The sequence below is a fragment of the Geotrypetes seraphini genome, chromosome 5 (assembly GCF_902459505.1).
Source record: "Geotrypetes seraphini chromosome 5, aGeoSer1.1, whole genome shotgun sequence".
Lineage (NCBI taxonomy): Eukaryota > Metazoa > Chordata > Amphibia > Gymnophiona > Dermophiidae > Geotrypetes > Geotrypetes seraphini.
Window position 1 is genome coordinate 38550574 of NC_047088.1, and position 26194 is coordinate 38576767.

Sequence of the window (26194 nt, forward strand, 5' to 3'; positions counted from 1 at the left end):
CCCTCCCTTTGGCCCTTCCTTCCCTCAGGAATTCGGGCTTTAATTTAGGCAAATGGGAATTTTTTCTTACTTTCATTCCCAGGACCTAGACTAGTTAGGTAGCCACAGCGCACCATGGATTTGACCTTTAACAATGGGCCAGTGGCCCCTTTAAGACTATGCTTCCACTATTGCTTAAAAAACAGCAAACAAAAAAAAAAAAACCCTCCAGAAACATTAACTACATTGAAATATAATTCTGCTCTATTTTCTTTCTTTTTCATTAAAAAAAAAAGTCCATGTTTGTTTTGGTTTTGTGTTTGGGTTGTTGTTTTTTTTTTTCCAAAATTCCTCGACAAAACCTATGCCTTCCAAGCCGCCAAACTAAACCCTTGGCTAGCCCAAATGGTCCTCAAGGCCTACAACTACCTCGACTTTAGAAAACTACTCAAAACTCACCTATTTCGAGACCAAGATCCTTAATCCCCTTTTCTATCCTCCTCCCCCTCCCCCCCTTCTGACCTACTCCCCTCCCCCATCTCCCTCCCTTCCCCCTTCTTCTCTCCTTGCTGTTCGCAACCCTACGATCAATTTGATATGTAACCACTTGTAATCTCTGTCTAACCAATGTGAACCGCCTAGAACTCTTCGGGGTATGGCGGTATACAAAAATAAAGTTATTATTATTATTATTATTATTAATAGGCTACTTTTTTGAATCTGCCTTCCATTAAGGTGGTATTTAAATTAACTTATGCTGTAGTGGACTTCACCAAACGTTTACTACAAAATGAGCTTCCTTTATGATATTTTCCTGAAGAACAGACTTCACATATTAAAAAATACAAACTTGCTGTCTTTTTTTTTTTTTTTTTTTTTTTGCATTTTTGTGCGCTTACAGCTAATTTTGCTGATTTATGTGCACACTTTCTTTTGCCACAAAATATAGCTGTTTAGTACATCAGCCTCATTGGGGGAACTTGCACAAGCAAGGGGGCAGAAGGGTCTATGCTAACAGTTTTAGAAGTGTCAAAAGTGGGGCTATAAGGGCCAATGCCATGATTCCTCCTTGTGTTAAGAAAACTCCTGTGTGGGTGGGGGAATGCTACAGTGAAAGGGGAAGGGGTGAAACGCGGACCTCACGGACCTGACGGACCTCGAGGATCTAAAACCACATGTCCTTAAAAATCTGAGGTCCGTGTCCGTGCCGCATGTAGTTTCTGCCTCTTACAGACTTCTATGATATTTTAGCTCTGACGGATCCGTCTCAGCATAGGGAGGGAAAAGTATTAGGATCTGTCAGCGCTAAAATCTCATAGAGATCTGTCAGAGCCAAAGACTAGTGCTGGAGCGGCAGAGCAGAAGCCTTCTTATGTATAGGTTTAAGTCTGCTGGATCTTATTATTACCGTTTTGCGCTCTGCTTATCCTTTAAGCCCAACATAGAATTTGGCTCTGACAGACCTCTATGAGATTTTAGCGCTGACGGATCCTAATACTTTTCCCTCCCTATGCTGAGACGGATCTTCAGAGCTAAAATGTCATAGAGGTCTGTAAGAGACAGAAACTACAAGTGGCACGGACACGGACCTCAGATTTTTAAGGACGTGCGGTTTTAGATTCGCGAGGTCCGTCAGATCCGTGAGGTCCGCGTTTTACCCCTTCCCCAGTGAAAGCCCGATTTGGAGATCCTGTGTTAGCAGTTTGTCCAAGGTGGCTTTGAAGCCGCTAATAGGTTTAATTCCAAGGAAGTGATCCTTGAGGATACTGTTAGTCCTCTCCTATGTTTGGTTTCTTTTAATAAAGGTCTAGTACAGTGCTAAATAGCGCTGGCACCAGCTGTGCCGTTCTACAACAGTGCACCATCCCAAAGAACTAGTAATCTGAAGAACAGGAATTTTAGCTATGATCTTGCCATGAATTTGGTGTTTGTGAAAGAGTGATGCCAACTGCACTGGAGAGTCAAGTCCACAAAACAGTCTCTGCAAAATGAATAACATCTGAAATGACAGACATGGTTACAATACAATCATTATAATATGGTTATAATGCAATGTTATATAATATGGTTATAACACAGTATTATAACTCAATATTATGACATGGTTTTAGCACAGAATTATAAGGGAGTCTTACTGTAAAGCCACAAGGAAGTAGCAATGATTCTTGCTGGTTACAGTATACAGCTTATTTTCAGAGGACCTCCAGACTTGGAAGGTGAAAGTACTGTAAGGTCAGGTTTTTCACTTTCTTCAGAAGTATGGACTAAAGTCCTGCAGAGTGCTCTGGGGCCAGTCTAGATGAGCTGAGAAGTTTTCTTTTGACCTGGAATTACTGTGTAACCTAGCCTTGGGTGTGGACATATGAGCAGTGAATAGTCCTCAATTAGCATTCCAATTAATGCTACAGGCGGATAACAACAGGCACTTAGGCTTTTTAATAGGTGTTAAGTGTTATTAATCGCGTTACTGCAGCTCCACAGTGGACAGGATTTTTAAGCCAACAATAGAATACCCTGGAGTAAACCAAAATATGTAATTCATTGTGCAAAAATTTAAACAGGGGTGGAAATAACTACACGGTATATAGATAGCGTCAAGATATCAGTTCATGCAGTATAAATCAACAAGACAATGTCAACAAAAATGTCAACAAAAATGTCGATCCCTGGAACGCATCTGGAAAAAATCGAAATCCCCCACAGATAAACAAATCTGGAGAGTCAACATTAAATCTTACAACAATACACTCAAAAGAGCTAGGAAAGACTTCTATGGTGACAAGATCTCCAGATCGAAAAACCAGAACAGTATGCTGTTCCATATCTGGCGCTCCTTAACCCCCAACACCAACCCTTCTATTCTTCCCTCCTCCCCATCAGTGGATCAACTAGCAAACTTCTTCAACGGAAAGGTCACCGCCTTGAGAAGCTCCTTCCCTCCTGCAGTCTCCTACAATCCTCTGGTGGCCGCCTCCCCCGATCCTACTACAAAGGTCCCCACCCCCATCCCAGTCAATAGATCCTGGACCACCTTTGAGCAAGTATCCGATTCCCAGGTCCTCAAACTCTGTCTGAAACTGAAATCCTGCAATTGCACCTTGGACCCATTCCCATCCTATCTATTTGAGAAAATTCCCGCTCAGGCCATCTCCTCTCTCACTATACTCATAAATTCTGCCCTATTATCGGGCCTCTTCTCCCCTGAAATGGGACGCATTGCACTGACCCCCCTACTAAAGAAAGCTGACCTAGACCCCTCCGCCCCATCTAATTATCGCCCAATAGCAAACATTCCGCTCCTAACCAAACTGCTAGAGTCCATCGTCTCCTCCCAACTTTCAGCCTACCTGGAAAGATTCTCTATCCTCCTACCCTATCAATACGGCTTCAGACCCAACTTCAGTACCGAAACCCTCCTGGCCTCCCTTATCTCGAAGATCCAACAATTTCATTCTCATAAAAAATTTGCCGTTCTCCTTCAATTCGACCTCTCTGCTGCCTTTGATGTCGTCCACCATGACATTCTAATCTTCCTACTCTCCGAGATAGGCATCAGTTCTACAGTCCTCGACTGGTTTTCGAATTTCTTACGTTCTCGCTCTTACACCGTCACCAAACATGGTTCCTCCTCCTCCCCATGGAAACCGACCTGTGGAGTCCCACAAGGCTCCCCCCTATCTCCCATCCTCTTCAACATTTATATGTCCTCCCTGAACCTTCTCCACCTATCCCCCCTAGAAACACTCTACACCTACGCCGACGATATCCTGGTCCTCATCGAGACCGATGCAAACCTCACCAATCTCGTAGCTAACATTTCTTCTTGCATAACCAACCTTCAATCTTGGGCTCACACTGTACAAATGAAATTGAATGAGTCCAAAACCAAACTACTATGGCTCGGCCCCAAACTTGATCAATTACCCACCTCAATCCCACTGCCCACAGGTTCCTCTCTACAGCTGGAGTTCTCTAGCAAAGTTCTGGGCATCTCCATAGATTCATCATTATCCTTCAATGACCACCTCAACTCCCTGATAAAAAAATGTTTTTGCAGCCTTCACATGCTGAGGAAAGCGAGGTCCTGCTTCCACCAAAAACACTTTGCCGTCCTCGTACAATCCATTATCCTTTCCAGATTGGACTATTGCAATTCCATTTACCTTAGCGTAACAAAGAAAAGCATTCACAGACTCCAACTAATACAGAACACCGCGGCTAAACTTATCTTCTCAAAAAGTAAGTTTGATCATGTCTCACCGCTCCTATCCAAACTCCACTGGCTTCCCGTTATTTCCAGGGTCCACTTTAAATGTGCCTGTCTAACCTTCAAGATCCTCCATGGTATCCTCCCTCCTTTTATCCCGCTATCCTGGAATTCCTCAAATCCAACCTCCACTAGATCCTCGCAAAAATTAAAACTATCCTACCCCTCCCTAAAAGGCATCTCCCTTGTTGGTAAACTTGGCTCTTCCCTCCCTTTTAGAATTGCTCAGCTCTGGAACAGTCTCCCTTCCCCTCTCCGCAATTTGAGTCCACTTCTACCATTCCGTAATCGTCTGAAGACCTGGCTCTTCTCCAAAACGTAACCCCGTCCCGTTCCTGGCATTCTTACACCTAAACCTCTCTCCTCTCTTACTTATATAATTCCATTGGATTTCCGTTCCTTCCCTAACCATGTAAACCGTGCCGAGCTCCATCAGTGGAGATGATGCGGTATATAAATCCAAGATTTAGTTTAGTTTAGTTTAAGACATCTGCAGTTTTCAGGTTTTGGCTATTCAGAGTAGTAGTAATAGTATCTTTGTCTTCCCAGTACAAAACTAGGAGATGGATGCACAAAACATGGCCATTAAGACCGTGTGAGTCGCTGTTGGCTGACTTTTTGGCTGATTCTGGAACAGTGATCGATGTTCCAACAAGTTTGCATGCATATGATTTGCGTGGAGATTCGCCGTAATCCCATCTGATCATTCGCTGTGAGAGCAACTTTTGACACATGTGCAGAGCCAGTTTGGGGGAGCCCGAACAGCTGAGCGGCAGGGGAAGTCTCAAAGCAGCCTCCTGCCACTCAGCTGTTGGGACTTTTTTTCTTTTTTAATGGCTCTGATGATGTGCATGTGTTACACACACACACAATATATGCCCCATTTTAAAAAATGCAAGCTACTCCCTCAATGATGGTCCCTCCCACTGACCCCCCCACCACCACCACCACCGACCCCCAGAACAAAAAAATTGGCAGGAGGGATGTCCACTCCTTTCTGTCACTGCAGATCCCCTTGCACTGACCCTGCCCCCTCCACAAGGACCCCTAAAGCAACCCATCCCCTCCCCTTCCCCACTTTCCCAAAAATCGGTAGGAGGGATGCCCACTCCCTCTTGCCACTGTGAACCCTCAAAAGGACCCCCACAAGGACCCCCCAAACCAACCCCTCCCCTTCCTAAAAAATAAAATCAGGAGGGATGCCCACTCCCTTCTTGCCACCAGATGCCCTCCAGTACCTGACCCCCTCCCCCCCCCCCACACACACACATATACACATTCCCTGTACCTTTTCATCTTGCCATCGGTGCAGGGTTGCAAAAGTAAGACATTTCTTGATCATACACTTTTATGCCAAGCAGCCATTCATGATAAAGAATTTAGACTGATATTGTTTACATCTTGCTCTTATGAACATTTTAGAAATCAGTTGAAAACATTTCTCTTTTCTAAACACCTGACTGAATAGATATCATTGTGACTTCTGTAAATTCTTTATTGGTAATCTTTTGTAAACCACATCAAACTTATGATTATGTGGTCTAGAAAACTGGTGTTATGTTCAGTTATGTTACCTCAAAGCTAGACAACAGGAGGGATGTCCAGTTCCTCCTGCTTGCAGGCCTGCCTTCCCCTGCCTGGTGCATCCTGGAATGAATGGGGAGGGGCCTAAGGCCCTGATTGGCTCATATGCCTAAGGCCCCGATCAGCTCATATTCCTAGGATTCCTCCCAGATATATGGGAGGAACAATTGCAAGTTTTGGTATTTGAACCAGAAGGCAATGTGCTGATTATATCACCTATGGTCACCTATCCTGTCCATTTTAGCAAATTTATTTTTGCACATTAATTAAGTTGATATTTATTGTTTACAATACTCTTCTTAAATGTTATAAATACTTGAATGGTATTAATAAACATCGATAGCAATGGCAGTAAGGAGGACAGATTGAAACATCTGGGTTTTACTTCCACCGAAAGCAATGAAAGAAAAAAAAAAACCCTGGATGTCTCAATCCGCCCTCCTTTTTCTAGAGTCATATGGTAGGTAACCTTACCCTAGGGTGCTCCACTGCTCTGCTGGGATGTCTCTGTGGCCAGTCTACTAAAAATGCTGGCCCCTCCTTCATCCCAATGACTTGTTCTGTGTGTTTTTTTTTTTCTTTTGGACTTTTTTCTCCCCTCGAAAATGGTTCAAAAAGATCAATGCACTGTGGACAAACACATCTAAAGGAACAAAAAGATGTTTTCTTGTTTTGAAGATGGTCATATTCACTACTGGATTTTTGTATGTGTTCCGCAAAACATGCAAAATCGAATTTAGACGTTATATCGAAAATGCCCCTCCTCATATTTCTTGGAGGAAAGGAGGGACAGGAGAGATATATGACAGACATTTAGGGCTCCTTTTACGAAGGTGCGCTAGCGGTTTTATCGCACGCACCAGATTAGCATGCGCTATAGCGCGCTAGCTGAAAATCTACCGCCTGCTCAAAAGCAGGCGGTAGCCGCTAGCGCGCGGGGCAATTTAGCACATGCTATTCTGCGCATTAAGCCCCTAGCACACCTTCATAAAAGGAGCCCTTAAACACTTGCATGGTATAAATAAACAAATAATTTATTTCTTAAATGGACAAGGTGGAGGGAATGGCCAAGATGGCAGCATTGTGAGTTCGTTGTTGAGAACGAAAAAGGTCTATGTTGCTAACTTTTACCTAGCGGTTACCTTTAAACAATCAAATAAATTAGAAAGAATTCTTCACTCTATTCAATAAAGTCAATACTTATATATTATATTTTTATTTTTCCATAGCTACAGTTCTACACCTGCAGGAACCTGCTTGCTTTTCTAAGATTGGCCAGGTATGGGGGTCACATCTTTGGGGGGTGGGAGGAGGTGACTGACCATTGAAAGAGTATGGGGTGGGGGGGGGGGGTCATGCACACGTCCCTCTAGTGGTCACCTGATCAGTGTGGGCAACATTTTTGACACTTATTCATTGTTAAAACTGGTCTAGCCCCAAATGTGCAAATTGTGCCCTAGACGTATTCTTAAATATTCGATTATGGGAAACCAATTAATGCGAATCAGAATAAATTGTTCCTCATCATGACAGGAGTAGCCATGCAGCTGATAATGAAAAATTGGAAAAGTTGGGATAACTTAAATTATAGTTTCTGGTGGGAATCCTTATGTCAGATTTATAAGTTTGAAAACATTAATTCTATACAGAGGGGACACCATAGCAAATTCAAGGAAATTTGGGGCCCGTTAACAAAATATTGTAAGTTATGATTTATTAATATTATCTCCCTTTGATTCATGAAAGATTGTTATACACATCCAGGAGGGGAGGGGGAGGGTTAGGGTTAGGGTGGGGTGAGGGTTTAATAGCTGTATATTATTTGTTAGAATAGAGTGCAGTATGTTATATTACTTGATTGTTCATCTATTTGCACTATGTATTTCATTTAAAAGTGAATAAAGAATAATAAAAAAAAAATTTTGATTATGGCAGAAAAACGACCAAGTCATAAGCCCGCACAGTCCTGTCCACACCACACCTCTAACAGACCTCCTTGGGATTTAGATGAACTGTTGATGAAGAGCATGGACATCCATCTAGAAAAAAAGGTTTTGAAAATAGCAAATTACAAAGGGTTTGGCCCCTGTATAGCCACTTTTTGGATGGGTTTCTTTTTTGAAAATGAGCCCCTATAGTCTTTTGAGCTCCACCAATTAAGATAATCTGTAAATGATTAATTCATTCCAATCTCAAAAGCTTAGGGGTCCTTTTACAAAGGCGCGGTAGCGGTTTAACGCACGTAACTCCGCACATTAAACCGCCTGCCGCGCTAGTACCTAACGCTTCCATTGGGATTTTAGGCTGCCGCGGGGGTTAGCGCGTGATGAAACCCCCATAGCGCGCCTTGATAAAAGGAGCCCTTAGACTAACATAATCTATACATTCTAATGGTAAACTAATATTTGACAAGTCTCCCTCAGTGAAGATGATAAATGCACGAGTCATTCTTATTTTGATATTAAGTACAGATTGATTATAAAACATGTGATCATTTATTTTTGTTCCTGAGTAGAAGGGTACTTAACGGAATGAATACTGGAAGAAAATACACGAGAACCCTATACACTGCAGTATGGGAAGAGTCAGGTGTTGCCATGGCGAGTCCAACTTTTATTGAACAAAAAAGACAGCTATAAGCAACGGCATATCAATGGAAACAAGTATCACATATGCACAAGCATTCTGTTAATTGTCTGAGCAAATTGTATTCTGTACTTTCCAGCTGAGGGTCTGTTTCTAACAAAGCCTTTTACAGCTCATAGAAGGGTTTGACTCAATTTTCTCTTGTGAAGGAGTCAGTGTGATGAAAAATATTTGCCCTAGTATGAAATAAAAAGAGAAGAATCTTATGTTATCTTTCTGCACTATTTCCATGAGAAAGCAAATCCAGTGTTAAATAACACATGCTAAACAGCATAATGGGAGAACATTCCAGGATGTTTACAGGTCTGTTTGCTAAAGGGTGATAATTCCAGTCAGTAGCTGAAAGTGAATCTAGGGTTAGATTCTTAAAACTTTGCGGTGAAATCCGATGGACCGCTGTCGCAGCTGTTATTGTAGCGATTTAAAAAAGGCAAGTCGTTCTCTAAAAACCTTGCATGCAAATGAGGTTGGTGGAGAGTAGTGAAGATTCACTAAATTTGTATATGCCTATCACTGGTGATAGCGATGGGCACATGTGCAGAATAAACGCAAAAATTAATCAAAAAAAAAAATTAAAATTGAAGATCGGCAGGAGGGATGCCCACTCCCTCCCACCGCCGAAATAAAACAACCCCCCACCGAAGTCAAGCACCTCCCCCCACACACACACACAGCAGCGGGAGAGATGCCCACTCCTTCCCGCCTCCGAAGTCAAGCACCCTACAGCAGTGGGAGAGATGCCGATTGCCGATTATCTCCCGCCACCATGCAATGCCCCCCTGACACCCCTCCCTTCCACCATCAAGCAATGCCCCGACAGCCCTCATGCCTCTGATGATACCCATCCCTCCCCCTTATTTACGATGGCTAGCCGGAGGGATATCTACTCCATCCATCTAGCAGACTCGCCTCTTCAAAATGGTGGACCTTCCCCTCTCCGGTTCACCCCAGGGGAGGGGTGTCGGGGGCATTGCTTGGTGTTAGGAGGGAGTGGACATCTCTCTCGCTGCTGTTGGGGGGGTAGCAATGTTGGGTGATTGTGCAATGCGGCAGGAGTGAGTGGGCATCTCTCCTGCCGATCTTCAATTTATTTTGTGGTTTTTTTTTTGGGGGGGGTTTCATTTTAATATGCGTGTGGGTGGGGGTGAGGGGTCCTGAGCTGTCAAGCCTTACTTTCCTGCCAGTGCCTGAGCCAATCAGTGCTCAAACACTGATCAGAAAGTAAGGCAACGACAGCTCAGACCTGTCTGCATATTTGCACAACGAGGTTAGAGAATTGTTCGGAGTGATAATTTTAATATTAATGACCACGCTGTACTACATTTGCATGGCAGTATCGGAGACTGCGAGAAAACTCATAATAGACCTCAGTAAGCTGTTTTGATAATCTTCTGCTAAAATACATGCACGCTAAACCAGCTGGAAGCAGTTTGGTGAGCATGTTAAAGGCAGATTTTAGTTTTGAGAATCTGGCCCCTAGACTGCAAAAAATTATCACCTTTTTCACTAAGTTGGTTCAACCATTTTGCAGCTGGGAAAGAGACAAATAGTTATACAGTCCAACAAAAAGAATAAAAAATGTTATTCATATGTAACACACAGTAACACAATAAATGATGATAGGTAAAGGCCTGCATGGTCCCTCTTGTCTGTCCAACAAGGCAGCCTGAGCTACATCTGCCATTTTGCTTAGGTTGCACTCTTCACCATCAAACACTGACAGATTAAACTTGTATAAGCAGTGTTCTTTCCTCAGTGGTGCCTGACACCACCTGGAAAACCAAAAAGAAGAGTTATTTCACTTGGCTTTTTGGTTGCTTTTGTTATGTGCGGTCCTATGAAATCTGTGATGTTTCTGAGGTTTAAAACTGAATAAGAAGATCTTGGGATAGTAGGTTTGTTAAACGGTTATATGTGGATCCAAGTTTGAAAATTATTAAGGCATTATAAATATGATTTGGACTCTTTCAAAGGTGGACGCAGGGCAGAAAGTAATGTAGAGAAAAACAGTCAATGGATAAGAAACCCTGGAAAAACACAGACAGAAGGAAGTGTATCCAGAGACTGGAAAAAGATGATAAGAAAAATAAACTCACCAGACAACAAAGGTAGGGAAAATGATTTTATTTTCAATATAGTGATTGAAATGGGTCAGTTTTGAGAATTTATATCTGTTGTGTATATTGTGTGTATATGAAAAATGAATGGAAGTCATTTAGTAATGGGGGTGAGGTCTGGGTGGATCTTGGGTGGGTCTGGGGCGGAGCTTGGGCAGTTAGTGGTTGGGAGTACTCAGTTAATATTTGATAGACTTAGGGTGTACTTGGCTTGAATAATTTGAGAAACTGCTCTATCATAGCTTAATTCATAGACTACAACTTATTCAAAACTCTCTAGCAATGGGGGGGAGGTGCTTGAGAGCCCAATGAGTGCAGATGATGAGGAAGTTGCTCCTAGGCCTCTTTTAATATTGATAGCAGAGTATTTCTTTTTTGAGATCTTTTCTGTTGTTTTCTCATTTGCTGCACAATGCCTAATTCTAAAACTGGCAAAATAGAAGCAGCCTTTGCTCTTGCATTGAGTGATAAATGGCCTAAAGTTAAACCTAATCCACCATCTCCTGAAGTGGCAGTACAACTACAACAGATTTCCTCCTTGTTCGTCAACTTTAAATCTGACATCAAGATCAAGCTTAAAAGCTTAACAGTGAAATTTTGTGTGATGGATGCATGACTCATCATGCTAAAAAAAAAAAAAAAAAAAAAAGTGTACCTTCATCAATGAAATTTCCTCCAGTCAATGCATGGATAGGAAAGCCATGCACTCCATGGAATTGATGTTGGAGGACTTTGGCAACAGAAATTGCCACAATAATTTGGGAACACTGGCTTGTAGGAAGGATTTGAAGTTCCGATCTAATTTTCTGAAGAGTGAACGACTGAAGTAAGGCAACTCAATTTTGAAAGACCCTTTGAGATTGAAGTAGCGCATCAAACTCCAACATGCGCAGTTACCAGACATGCCAAACCCCAAACTATGGTGCTGCGAATGTTCTGGTTCCTCCAAATAATGATGATACTAGACCAAATGAAAACTCAGCACAAAATCAGCTGGCAAGGTCAGGATGTATGTATTTCTGTAGATTATACTAAGACTATTGCTGACACACAACAGAGATTCCTCCTTCTGTGACCATGGCTAAGGGCCATAGAAGCTCGATATGATTTGCTAGTACCCAAAAGAATGAAAATCAAGTACAATAATCAAACCAAAATTTACAGTATATGGATCCTAGTGAGTTGGACAGATTCTTAGTTGAACAGGAAGTTCTCCTTCAAATGTCCATCTGGCTCAAGTACTAAAAATCTGATATCAGTACATATCTTTGTTGTTTTACATGTAACATATTGAAAATGTTTGCTCAGTAATGGTTAAGCATTTATTGATTATTGCTCTTGACTTAACACCTTAATGTTTCGATATTTCTCTAACTCTGCTCTTTCTACAATATGTTGTCTATATTATATTAATTGGGGTCTGAGCCCAGTGAGTTTTACATACACACAAAAACCCCAGATCTAGACACCTTTCAGTGATGAGAAGCTAGCAGAGATGGAAAGAGGCAGGAGAGGATGGGACAAAGGTAGAGAGTATATTACATTCACTTATTCTATTTTGCTCTTTATAGAAAGCCTACATGAAGTCAAGGAAGAAAGGAACTGTTTATTCAGAGAATTTATAACCCATAGTGAGGGCTAAAATGGTGATCTTAGGAGTGGCAGTATGCAGAAGTGTAGTAAGAGGGGGGTGTAGGGCAGACATGGGCAACTTCGGTCCTCGAGGGCCGGAATCCAATTGGGTTTTCAGGATTTCCCCAATGGATATGCATGAGTTCTATTTGCATGCACTGCTTTCTATGCATATTCATTGGGGAAATCCTGAAAACCTCGAGGACCGGAGTTGCCCATGTCTGGGGTAGGGGAAATTGAAAATAGTGTTTGAATTTAGGCACCCCTTATAAAATAGGTTCCAAGATCCAGTTCCAATAGTACTCAAACTTTGACACAAAAATTTTGAACCTGCTCCAAAGAATATTTAAAATTGTGCATATATTCTATGCATGGATTTTTTTTAAGTTCAATTTTTTTTTTTTAAATTAAAGATTTATAAATAACAGAACAAAATAACCAGCAGTACAGAGCCAACAGAGATAACAGGATATCATGTATCAATAAATTGAAATAAGTGTCTAATAATTTCCCATTTGTCTCAGGAAATATGCTGTGTCTTATGGCACTCTGCTATAATTCCTTCATCTAATATAATAAAGCCCTAAGCGCGCATGTGCACTCCCACCTGCGTGCTCCCATTTTCCGTGAGCTGTAGGGACCCGCAGGTAGGAGTGCGCATGCGCGCGGCGGCGTGGAGCCTGTTGGACGCGGCGGCTCTTGCAGTCTCAAGGATGTGAACTGGCCAGGGTGACGTCAGCAGGGGCCGGAACGAACTTTAACTCATTTTTCCATCCCGTCACCGCAGGTTCTTTTCCTGTACCTGCCCCATTTCTGCGTAAAAACAAAGGTAGGGCGTTCCACAGCACCGGGCCCTGCACAGAGAACGTGGACTTGTGGTTCCTAGAAAGCTTCGCAACCATTAATGACGGAACTTCCAAACTTAGGGCTCCTTTTACGAAGCTGCGTTAGCGGTTTAACACGCATAATAGTGCACGCTAATTTGTCAGCCGCGCTAGCCACTATCGCCTCCTCTCGAGCAGGCGGTAGTTTTTCGGCTAGCGCAGGGGTTAGCGCGTGCTAAAAAAGTACGTGCGCTAAAGCTGCTAACGCGGCTTTGTAAAAGGAGCCCTTAAACAATCTGAAGGTCATAGTTCATGCAAGGGACAATGCCACTCACATCAGTTATGAATTTTTAGCATGCTTGCAATCAATATCGAATGCCTCTGATATATTTCACAGAATGTTTTTACATGCCTTCAGCTTAATTTTGGTTATCACAGATCTTGTCTGGTTATATTCTATCTTTTATGTCATATATACTGTATATGTTACAAAACCTTTATCTTATTATCTAATGTGTTCTACATTCTAACCTAACAAGGGATCTTTAGACTTATGTATACTTTTATGGCATTAATTCCAAACTTGTGCTAATGAGGCCCCAGCCATGCCATATAATGTTTACCTTCCATTCCATAGCTTTAAAAATGTATTATCTGCATTACAAATATTGTAGAAATGGCATGCTCCAACAAATGCATTAGCACAGCCACTTTTCCCAGAAATCTACCATTCCCGGCAGATTCTAATTTTCCTTTTTCCTGAAAACCGGAGGGCAGGGAGCAGGAGAGAAGTTGGAAATGCAGGACTGCATTAAGAATAGAAAGACTGTTTAGCATGTGAAAGGGCAACAGAAAGAGAGAGAGAGAGAAAAAAAGCAAAATCCTCTAGAATGCAGAGCCAAAGAATACAAAAGAAACATCAGTATCTCAAAGGCATATTCCTTACGAAAAGCTGTGCTGGGGCTAGCAGTCTCCTAACTCTACTAATATATGTGCGTGATGAAGTATCTGAGTGTTACATCCAAAAGAATTAGGATGGAAAAAAAACGAGGTCTTTAGTGCATTAAGTAAATCGTGGAAAGGAAAATACTGGATGGAGAAATTTAATTGCGGACCATTAGATAAACATACCAAAGAAGCATGAATCTTCATAAGCCAAGTCAGCTAACAGCCATAGTTCATAAAATGCTTATGTAAGGGCTATTAATTTTTTAATGTATCATTTTTCCCAGCCGTAGGGTGAGAAACAATTTATTTCGGTCACTATTTGGACAGCAAGGGGGGAAAATGATCCCAGCTAATACCTGTTCTAGAAAATGAAGGTGTCATTAACAACAAGAAGAAGGTGATCATGACTTCTCTTTTTTTATATAAATTACATTAAATAACCATAATGCAGCAATTTGGTGGTCCAAAGTTCATTCTATTCAGCAGAACCATCCATAGTCAACAGTTTAAAGAAAGGGGACCTGCTGAGAAAATAGTGGTCTAATCAGATGCCATAAAATCTGACTGATCAGATGAGCCCCCATTTTCTTTCAGCGCAAAGATCCTAATGAAGCAGTCTAGCCGGGGGGATTCACTACCTTTGTTCACACATTTGATTATTCAGGTTGGCTGCACCAAGTTCTAAACTAAGAAAAGTGCGGTACAGTGTAATCCCTGGGCTCTTTCACTAGCCTGCTGTGTTTTATAGAGGGCTCCTCATTAAATCCCAAACAGCTGCAAAATAAGTGCATCTTCTGGAGTTAAAATACCATACCAATAAAACTACTCCAGATAATCTTAATAAAAATAAGCAAAAAAAAACCCAAAAACAAAACATGCAGATCCTAACAGATAATATTCTCATAAGCTAGTTTTGCAGACTACAATAATCATAGGAATATTTCTTATTTCGACTTCATTATTTTAATACAAAACAACGAGGCAAAACTTGTTAGTTGATTGCAGTGGTCTCCATCCTTTTTTCATGTAAAGGGCCGCAATGTGAATAAGAGAAAGCTCTGAGGGCCACCAAAAGATTTCAGGCTTGCACATTTAAGCCCATGCCAGTTAAATGCATCACTGAAAATTCTGTTTCCATCGTGCCCTCTTCTGAGCTTTAGCAAAACTTTGGCGTGGTTTCCACAATTCTCTGAGCGTATATGTTTCATGGTTTCTCTAGCTTTGTCATACCACTACATGTGCATCTAAAAATAAATCATGACCTTTGACCTGTCCTACGACTTTATGTATATATGGCACAGGTCCTACACTTGCCCAATGCTGACCATCTTCCAAGCCTGCCTATGGCAATCATCTTTTCAGACATTTAATTCACTATCTGAGCGGGCAAGATTGAACTTAATGAATTTGCAGGACTTGAGGAGCATTTCAGTCAAATGTTTGAGGGCCACAATGGAGGACTTCAAGGGCCACACACAGTCCTGGGACCACATTCTGGAGACCACTGGTTTATTGTATGTTAATGCAATGGCTGAAAAAAACCCCAAAACTCTGTGGAGTGACGATGTTCCCAAATGGACTTTATTTGAAAGTATCAAAGTTCCAAAGGTGCACTAAAATCATCCAATGCAATGACTGAAATCATTCTGTCTATTATAGTTATTCAGAACAATAGGGAAAGTGTGGCACAGTGGTTATAGCCATAGCCTCAGTACACTGATATTGTGGGCAAGTCACTTAATCCCCCCATTGCCCCAGGGACATTAGATAGATTGTGAGCCCACTGGAGCATATGGGGGAAAATATTTGAGTACCTGAATAAATTCATGTAAACCATTCTGAGTTCCCCTGGGAGAATGGTATAGAAAATTTAATAAATAAATAGTGTGAAAAGTTCCTCTCTCTAGTAATCAGAGCTAAGATTGTAATGTCATAATGCCTCATTCCACCACTGCCTAAGAGCCAACCTCATCAGTGATGTCATAATGGCTTGACTGTCCTATACTTGGCTCACTTTTACTACATTTTGATTTCTAGAGTGGTGCAGTGGTTAAAGCTTCAGCCTCAGCACTAGAGAATGACATGGGGACAAATTTTTCCCCATCCCCATGGGAACTCATTTTTCCGTCCCATCTTGGTGAGTTCTTTTCCTGTCCCTGCCCCATTCCTACAAGCTCCATCTTCATCTGCACTTTAAAATCATATGTATTCAAGGCTTATGTGATTAAAGTGGAGCTTACAGGAATGGGGCAGAGACAGGGACAGCGACAAAACTCACAGGGATGGAACAGGGAAATTGAGTTCCTGCGGGGACGAGGAAAAATTTGTCCCCATGTCATTCTCTACTCAGCACCCTGAGGTTGTGGGTTCAAGCCCACACTGGTCCTTGAGACCCTGGGCAAGTCACTTAATCCCCACATTGCCCCAGGTACATTAGATAGACTGTGAGCCCATAGGAACAGACAGGGAAAAATGCTTGAGTACCTGAATAATTTAATGTAAACTGTTTTGAGCTCCCCTGGGAGAACAGTATAGAAAAAAATGAATAAATTTCATCGACTTTAGTTTTCATTTTGTTACGTTTAGATTTTTAAAGATTTTTTTTGGGGGGGCTACATCACTAATAGGGGACACTCTATGGGGTCCTTTTGCTAAGCTGCAGTAAGCACGAACACTTGCTTACTGCTGTTTAAAATGGTGTACCAAGAGGCACGCTCAGGCATCCTGCGGTAATTTTCAAATGTGCGCATGTGCTACCCATGCGTTGAAAATATTTTTTTATTTTTGGGCTGAGGGTCACATCTGGCTGGTGGAGAGTGATCATTTCTGTACTAATTAGTTATACCCCCCCCCCTTTTTTTTTTACAAAATTGTAGCACAGCTTTTAGCGCCAGTCACAGCAGTAACAGCTCCAACACTCAGGAATTCTATGAGTGTTGGAGCTGTTACCGCCATGGCTGGTACTAAAAACTGCGCTATGGTTTTGTAAAAGGGGGGTGGGGTGGGGGTTAGTGCATCAGCATTTTCGCATACTTCGCATGCCTTCATACCAAATGTACCTGTACCATGTTTTTATGGCTTGGAAGGGGCTGTCCTGATATATGTTCTGGTTTTCATCTGGTCAACTCGATCTAATCTGAGTATGATTTTTTTATTATTATTATTATTGTTTAATTTGTTCTTATTTGTTTTGGATTTTTTTTTTTTTTTTTTTTAAGCTAACTCTGAGTAACCCTGATAAACAATTTGAAACTGAGCAGACTGGAGCCCTGATGCTCAAAGGTCCAGCCCTAAAGCCAACAGTGCGGACCCCATGGCACAAGAACAGTACAGAAACCTAACTCTCCAACTCTCAAAAGAAATTCTATTCAAAATTATTTGTGCATATGAAACCAAAAGCAACAGGGAAGAACCTGCCTGGCATATGTGTGCAGGAGTTTTATGGGAAGCTAAGCGGAAGGCCTGAGAGTAGTGAGTTGCAGTAGTCTAAGTGTGAGGTGTTTCCCTGTGAACTCCTGTGCACATTGACAAGGGGGCTAGTCTGATGCTAATTGCCTCTAATATCAGCCTTAGGTTTTGAGCATCGGCCCCTGGGATAGGAGTAAGGGACAGGAAAAAAAACTTTCAGGATTAAAGTCATGAATTCCTATTTGTTTCTTCTGAGAATGAGGTAAGAGGAAATTGGAAGGTTTATAGTGCCTGCTAATGCTGCTTTGCTGGTTGTGACTCCTCACAGGAGTTGACTTGAGGTTTATGCAGAGGAGATCGAAATGGGGCCATCAGAAGGGCAATAGCTATTCTCATGGCATTCCCTATTTCTGCTGTGGTGCAGACTATCACAACCCTGGTCACTCCTCTTCTTGATTAGTCCAATTTGTACTAGTACTCTTAAGGAAAACAGATGGCTGCAAAGAACCATTGTACTGCAAATCACACATGTTTATAAACGTACAATATTATCACTTAATTTAAACAGCACTAAAGTTTTTATGGAAATTAAAAATGCCGCTTCTTCCTCTATAATATTATCAAAATCTGACTCTTCCTCTCTGAGCACAGTACCAAAACACTTATCCACGCCCTCATCATCTTGCACTTAGATTACTGCAACTCGCTACTCTCAAGCCTTCCACTTAGCCATCTTGCTCCCCTCCAATCCATCCAGAATTCGGCTGCACAACTCATATTTTGGTTGAGCTGCTCTACTCACATTACTCCTCTCCTAAAGTCACTTCATTGGCTTCCCGTCCGTTTCCAAATACAAATTCAAACTCCTCTTACTGACCTACAAATGCACTCACTCAGCTGCCCCTCACCATTTTTCTTCACTTATCTCCCCCATATGATCTTTCCCCTCTCCCCCTCTCCCCCTCCCCCCCTCCCCATGAGTTCTGCTCAGCTGGTAAGTCCCTTCTATCTGTGTTCTTCTCTTCAACTGCCAGCTCCAAACTCCGTTCCTTCTACCTTGCTGTGCCGCATGCTTGGAATCCCTATGGCAGGTTCTGTCTTTGGCAGTGTTCAAGGGCCAGTTAAAAGCCCGCCTCTTTGAGAGTACTTTCAACTTCCAACTCCTTTCGCCTTGGGTTCTGCATTCCCAACCCTATATGTCATGTCTGTCTGTCCAAGTTAGATTGTAAGCTCTTCTGAGCAGGGACTGTCTATAAATGTCAAAATGTACAGCGCTACGTACGCCTTTCAACGCTATATAAGTAATAAGTAGTCATAGTAGCATTTCTATTGATAAAGGACATTTTGGTCAGATAGAGTAAATGATTTTTCCCTTGATTCATTGACAATAAACTACTGTTGTGACAGACATGGGAGAAGCTTGTCCTGGATCAGTGGCATGGAATGCTGCTACTATTTGGGATTGGCCTCTGTGATGATGGGATACTGGGTGAAATGGACCCTTGGTCTGACCCAGTAAGGCTATTCTTAGGTTATGATAGGGGGGAAAGGGGAGGAGACCTTAGTACATGTGTTTCTTGTTCTATCAGTGTATAGGAATGAGATCCGTGTTTCAATATAAAATAGTTGGCATAACAGACAGGTAGGGAGTTAATTTAATAACAGAGCAGCCATATGGAGAGTCCAAAAAAGAGCAATCTAGGCATCTATGTGCCTTAAGGGGGTAATATTCAGCGTGTAACTATAAGCAGCTTATAAGCTTCTCGCAGTCATGAGCTGAACTAACCCCAGATATTCCGTGAAGGTGCACGGGTGTGCACTAACTCGGAAGTTAACTGGGCACTGGTTAACTTGGCTCATAAAGTTAGGACAGCCTTTTTGGCTGATCTAACTTTATGCCTTTGCTTAGCTGGTTAGTGGATTGACTATCGCCGCTAACTAGCTAAGTTTTGACTCTACCCATGCTCCTCAGCTGGGCCACTCAGCAGAAAAATTCAGTGGCACTACCATTCAATATCAGTGGACAGCCCAGTTAAACCCTTTGGAATATTGGGACCTAAGCTTGTACGAAGAGTCACCCTGTTATATACATTCTCATTAACAACCTTACGCTTGCTCTGAAGAAGGTGCAATATATTCTTGTACTCTGTGTATATGTGCATATTGTATTACATATATGAGTACATTGCAATTCTGTCTTTCTATCAGTATATGTTTTAATATGCACATATGTATTCATAGGGGACAATTTTATAAAGTCTTTACCATCTATAAAGCCTATTTTACACACAAATGTTTCTTCTGAAATTACATAAATATATATAAAAGGTATATAAGAGGAGGTATGGCCAGTAGGGAAAAAGAGGTATTGATGCCCCTGTATAAGACTGGTGAGACCTCATTTAGAATATTGTATACAATTCTGGAGGCCACACCTTCAAAAAGATATAAAAAGGATGGAGTCGGTCCAGAGGAAGGCTACTAAAATGGTCTTCGTGATAAGGCATATGGGGACAGACTTAAAGATCTTGATCTGTATATTTTGGAGGAAAGACGGGAGAGGGGAGATATGATAGAGATGTTTAAATACCTACGTGGTGTAAATGCGCATGAGTCAAGTCTCTTTCATTTGAAAGGAAACTGCAACGAGAGGGCATAGGATGAAGTTAAGAGGTGATAAGACTCAGGAATAATCTAAGGAAATACTTTTTTACAGAAAGAGTGGTAGATGCATGGAACAGTCTCCTGGAAGAGGTGGTGGAGACGGAGACTGTGTCCGAATTCATGAGCTTAGGGATAGGCACGTGGGATCTCTTACAGAGAGAAAGAGATAATGATAACTGTGGATGGGCCATTTGACCTTTATCTGTCATCATGTTTCTATGTTTCTATAAGCTATGTACAGTATACACTGTCTAGTCCTGAAACAGAAAATGGGATATTCATGTGGGATCTCTAGGAGAGTAAGAATCAGGGAGTGGGTCATTGGTATGGGCAGACTCGATGGGCTATAGCCCTTTTCTGCCGTCAATTTCTATGTTTCTATGTTTCTATGATTGCACATTGGCTTAGCCAAAGGGCACATAATATGGCTGAGTCCATTAATTGTGAGCATTGTGCTGTAGAACTCTGAAGTTGTTGGAGTTACATTGGCTTCCTGTGAGCCCATGGGTAGAGTTTAAATGATGTTGTCTGTCTCGTATTTACAAGGGGCCGCTGAAAATTCTCAACCAAACCAACAAAATTGTGGCAGATGGACGATTGGTCTGACCTAGTATGACTATTCTTATGAGTTGTGTTCCCTTTACATAACATAAAAATTTAAGAAAAACATGTGGAGTTACAGTTATTTTATTTGATATACCGCCATTATTAACACAAAAGTCAATGCAGACGTAGTGGCGGTCTTGGCAATTCAACTCCGGTATTCTACCCCCCCCGTCCCAAAAAGTGGCCATTCTGGGTCAGAAGCATTCAGCAAATCCTAGAAAGTAGGTCAATTTCTCATAGCTCATTTCCATATTTGAATTGTTTCACCCTACTCATGATATGATAGAATTCTATTGTACCCCTTTTTAGTTGTCTTTTGTCTAGGCTGAAGAGCCCTAACCTATTTAGCCTTTCATTGTGAGGAAGGTGTTCTATCCCCTTTATCATTTTTGCCACTCTTCTCTGAACCTGGATAAAAGGTACATGTGGACTTCTCAGCCAACAATCCGTTTGTAAACTGCTTCCATTCATGTTTGTCTTCCCGTTTTTCTTCTCGTTCTTTTTCTCTAGCGGTATGAGACTGTCTTCTTTATGTGTGTTAAAATGTTTTATTTTCCAATAAAACTAAGCAGAATATAGCCTGGTAATTTGTGAGGGATCCTGAACAAACGACGGAGAAGCTGGCAGGTGGGCAGGCTGCAGTAAAACGAAAGCCTTCGGAGAAAAAAAACACAGCGTGATATCATTTGTAAAGATTGGGAGCCCATGCTATGTGAGCTGTACATTATAGGGTTACCACGGTCAGTGGGCATGTTCCCCTGTTGTCAGGGTGCTGCCTCATAAGAATTCTGGAATGTATAGTGAAGCGAAGCTGAGCAAATCTGTATTCCCAAATCCTCCAAAGGCATCCCTCTGACCACAATAGGGAAGGCTCTAAAGTTACCAGATACACTTATTGTTAGCTAATAGAAAATTACAGATTTTGCCATTTCTATTTACTCGCTTTCATAAAATCACCTAATTATTTAACCTCCCCTTTCCAAACCTCCCACAAAAGAAAAACAAAAGCAAATAATTTTTTATTGTTTTGAATTTTATAAAGAGGTTATCCAAGATAGTCTTTCCCCAATTAGAATTTCTTATTTTAAATTTAGGATTGTAATGCAAACTACCTCAGCAATAATTATGCTCTTGATTTGCTTAAATTACTGTACATGTCACTCAGTAACACAGAAACACTCTGAAAAACCTTTCCTGTGCTTTCCAGAGAGATATGATTGAGACAGGTACACTTGATCTGTTATGAGGAAGGAAAGGTAAACTAGAGATCCAATTGGTTCCTTGGTTTGCAACAAGAAAGCAAATTAGCCAGATCAGATGGGGAGGGGGGGTTTCCTTCATAGTCACTGTTTCTATAAAAATATTCATTAATGTACAATTGTCCATATCCAAATTTGTATCAAATATCTGAGAAAAGTAATTAGGCCCGAATTCTCTAAACAGTGCCTAAATCACTGACCCTCAAGCCTTGCATTGAAGAATGATGGTGTAGAAGAACTGAGGTTGAGAAAGACACTAAATAATGATACCAGATGGTTAGAACATAAAACCATAACTGTTGCCATTTTGGGACAGACCAAAGGTCCATCAAGCCAAGTATCCTGTTTCCAGCAGTAGCTAATCCAGGTCACAAGTACCTGGCAGAAACCCAAACAGTAGCAACATTCCAGAGCTGAGATTGTGATGTCATAATGCCTCATTCCACCAATGCCTAAAAGCCAACATCATCAGTGATGTCACAGTGGCTTCATTATCCTCTACTTGGCTCACATAAGAATAAGAGTATGGATAGACACAGCAATTGACCCTCAAGCCTTGCATTGAAGAATGCTGTGTAAAAGAACTGAGGTTGAGATAGACACTAAAGAATGGCATGGGATTGTTTCCCACAGTTATCTGGGGGGGGGGACGGGAATGGTGATGAATTTTGACACCATGCCATTCTCTATGATGACGATCTGACACGTAGTGTATTATAATTAGGGCATGCTAACTGGTTAATGCAGGGATAATTTGGGAGCATTTAGGGAAGGATCCTATAAATGGCACCTAGCAATGGTGCTTGTCGCGGTTTTCAATGAACTGCTAGGTGCCATTTATATAATCACGCCTAGCAGTGCCTAAGCATGCTTAGGCATCAATAGGCATCCTAAAGATAGGAGCCCCTCCATTAGGCCAGCTTTTCTCTGGCTTAATTTTCCAGCACACATGTCAGATACCTAACGACGCCTAAATCAACCATGCCTATTCTCTGCCCCCTAACCATGCCTACTTTTTTCAGATAGGCATTGGTAAGAGTCCTTTGGGGTGGGAGGTTGCCTCCACTTTGGCATCGCTAGGTGTCCTAAGAGTTTGGTGCCAAACTCTTAGATTGTTTAATCTTTTTAATTTTGATTGGTGAAAACTGGTACAGTCAATTACAACGCCTATTAAGCCAATTAAAAAAAAAAAAAATTAGGCACAGATCCCAAACTTAGGTGCCCTATATAGAATATGGCCATGAGTGCCTCCTAAATAAGAGGTATTAAGTTTTCCTGTGTTAATTCTCTGCAGGTCTCTTGTATTAATGGGAACATTAGTGCATGACTTGAAAAAAAAAAAAAAGAAGAAAAAGCCTTAGCAAGTGTCATATTAACTCTGGGCTTAGCCTGAAGGAAATCCCTTGTTGAAATGCATTAAGCCCAAATTTTACTGTATTTTAGTAAAAAGGGCCCCTTAGACTGTGAGGCTTCCAGGGCCAGAGAAATACAGTATCTGGTGTACCTGAGTGTAACTCATCTTGAACGATATGAAGTAAATTCAAACCCAATCTTCCTGATATTCAGATACTTAGCCTGCCAGGAACGGGTCCCAGCTGTCTAAGAGCTAGATTCACTAAAGTCCTCAAAGCGATCCAATCTGTGTCCGATCCCTGTCCGAGTCATTCAGGCCGATCGATTCAGTAAAGCTTGTCCATGCAAGTTGTTTCATGAATCGATACCTTCACAAATTTGCATGCCTTTGTACTCATTTGCATGCATTGATCGGATCGGATGTGGATCGGATCAGGATGAAGGTTAGTGAATCGAGCCGCGGTCGCAAACCGATCGGTACACGATCGGTTTGCTTAGTGAATCGAGCCCTAAGTCCCTTTTGTCTGGCTATCCTTTGATATTCAGCAGAAGACAGCCGGTTATCTCCCACTGAATATTTGGCCGGTCACCTCTGATTTTGATTGGCTGACTGGCTAAGGCATGGGGCCAGATAGAGCCACCTAAAAAGGGATAGGGACTTGTATACTGCCTTTTTGTAGTTACACAATCACATTCAAGGCAGTTTATATATATACCGTGTTTCCCCGATGGTAAGACACTGTCTTATTTTTTTTGGAAGGCCAAAATATGCTCTAGGGCTTATTTTCGGGGGGATGCCTTATTTACCCATGAAGAAGACTACAGTACACAGTTATTGTTGAAAAAAAAACAGAATTTTATTACCTGTATTGGATGTTCTGGCCGTGAACAAACTCCTGCAGTCTCCGTTAGGGAGGGATGAGGGAAGCTGCCTGTGTTTCCTTGCGCGGAGTCACGTGCGCGCGCTGCAGTCCTGTCACTTCCTCCTCTTCACTTCATGACGAGGCGCGGCACGCAGCCATGGAGGCAAATACGGTAGACGGAGGGACCACACGGAGTCACCCACCGTACCACCCGATTCGGGTAAGCACAGGTATCGGTGGGTGGCTTATTTGCGGGGGGGTGCCTTATTTTACATTTTTTTCTAAAAAGGGGGGCTGTCTTATTTGATGGCCCTGCCTTATCATCGGGGAAACACGGTAGGTACTCAAGCATTTTCCCTATCTGCCTTGGTGGACTCACAATCTATCTAATGTACCTGGGACAATGGGGGGATTAAGTAACATGCCTATGGTCAAAAGGAACAGCATGTTGTTTGAACCCACAACCTCAGGGTGCTGAGGCTTTAGCTCTAAACACTATACCACACTCTCCTCTTTGGCCATTTGTTCTATGTTTGGCCATTAGCCTTAGCCAGCCAGGAGATGAAAATCAGCTTGGCCTGCCCCGGATATTCAGTGCTGGTGGCCAGATAAGGTAGCTGGATTGCATCCCGCAGGCTGAATATGAGGCCCAATGAGCAAATTATCATGTTAGCCAGAAGGAATGCTCGATTATACCAAGTCAGTGGCAGTCATAAGTGATGCACCTTTAATGTACAGTGCCGTATATATCTTGTAGCGCTATAGAAATAATAAATAGCATTAGTAATAGTAGCACCTAAAAATGCCATTCTGTAGTATTCTATAAGATGGACACATACTCGCAATTTTGATTTGCTCTCCCAGAGCTCAGAGGAAGGCTTTTGGGGAGCCTTCTCTAAGCATGTGCAGGTGGCCCTATATAGGCTTGTGCTAGCCCACTCTCTCCTCAGTTTAGTCCAGGGGTGTCAAAGTCCCTTTTCAAGGGCCGCAATCCAGTCGGGTTTTCAGGATTTCCCCAATGAATATGCATAAGATCTATTTGCATGCACTACTTTCATTGTATGCTAATAGATCTCATGCATATTCATTGGGAAAATCCTGAAAACCCGACTGGATTGCGGCCCTCGAGGAGGGACTTTGACACCCCTGGTTTAGTCTATCTGCCTGCCCAACAGCTGGATCACTGCTGTCCACTACAAAAAGAAGAAAATCTCCATTACAAAAAGAAGAAAATCTTTAGAAAAAGAAAATGTCTGACCACGCAGACTAGGAGAAGACAAAATCAGAGAAGACCAGCTCCTCGAAACCGGGATTTATAAAATGGCCGAACTGCAAAAAGAAGATGAGCTCCTCGGACTCACACAAGGTATGCATCTGTTGCCTTGGGGAACCCTCACGGCTGCCTGCCCCCAGTGCCTGAAATTGTCACCGAGAGCCCGCAAGAACCAGCTACACTCCCTGCAGAACCCGACTGAAGACCCGCGTAAGAAAAACATAAAATTGCCCATAAACGTGGAGGCCCTGGAAACAATGGCTACCCCCATGGTGTCTCAATCAGAGGCCCTTCCCCAGTAGACCCTGGCAACACTGGCACAGGAAAAAAAATCCCCGGTCCGCAACTGCCCCAGTTCACATGCTGCTCTAAGAATCTCCACTAGTGCCAAACAGAATCATTCTGCCACTAATCAGCACTGACAATGCCTTCCTGGCAGTCAATCAGCTGATCGAGCCGGTGACAGCCAAGGCTCTTCCATCTACTCTACTGACCATCTCTTCTCTGCCATTGCAAGGCAGTGCTGACGCAGCATGGCGCCATGATGCCTGTAGCCCAGTTAGAATGCCAGCCTCAATCTCATCTCAGGATGACATCATCACACCCAGCTCTGCCCCCTTACAGGCACAGTGCTGAGAAATCCTGCTCCAGCCTACAGATAGCAGCTATAAAAGCATGACCTCAATCTCCGCCCCTTAAAGGGCCACCGTTCCAAAAATCACAGACACAACAGGGACCGTCAAAAGCTGGGGACCATTCCCCCAAAAGAAA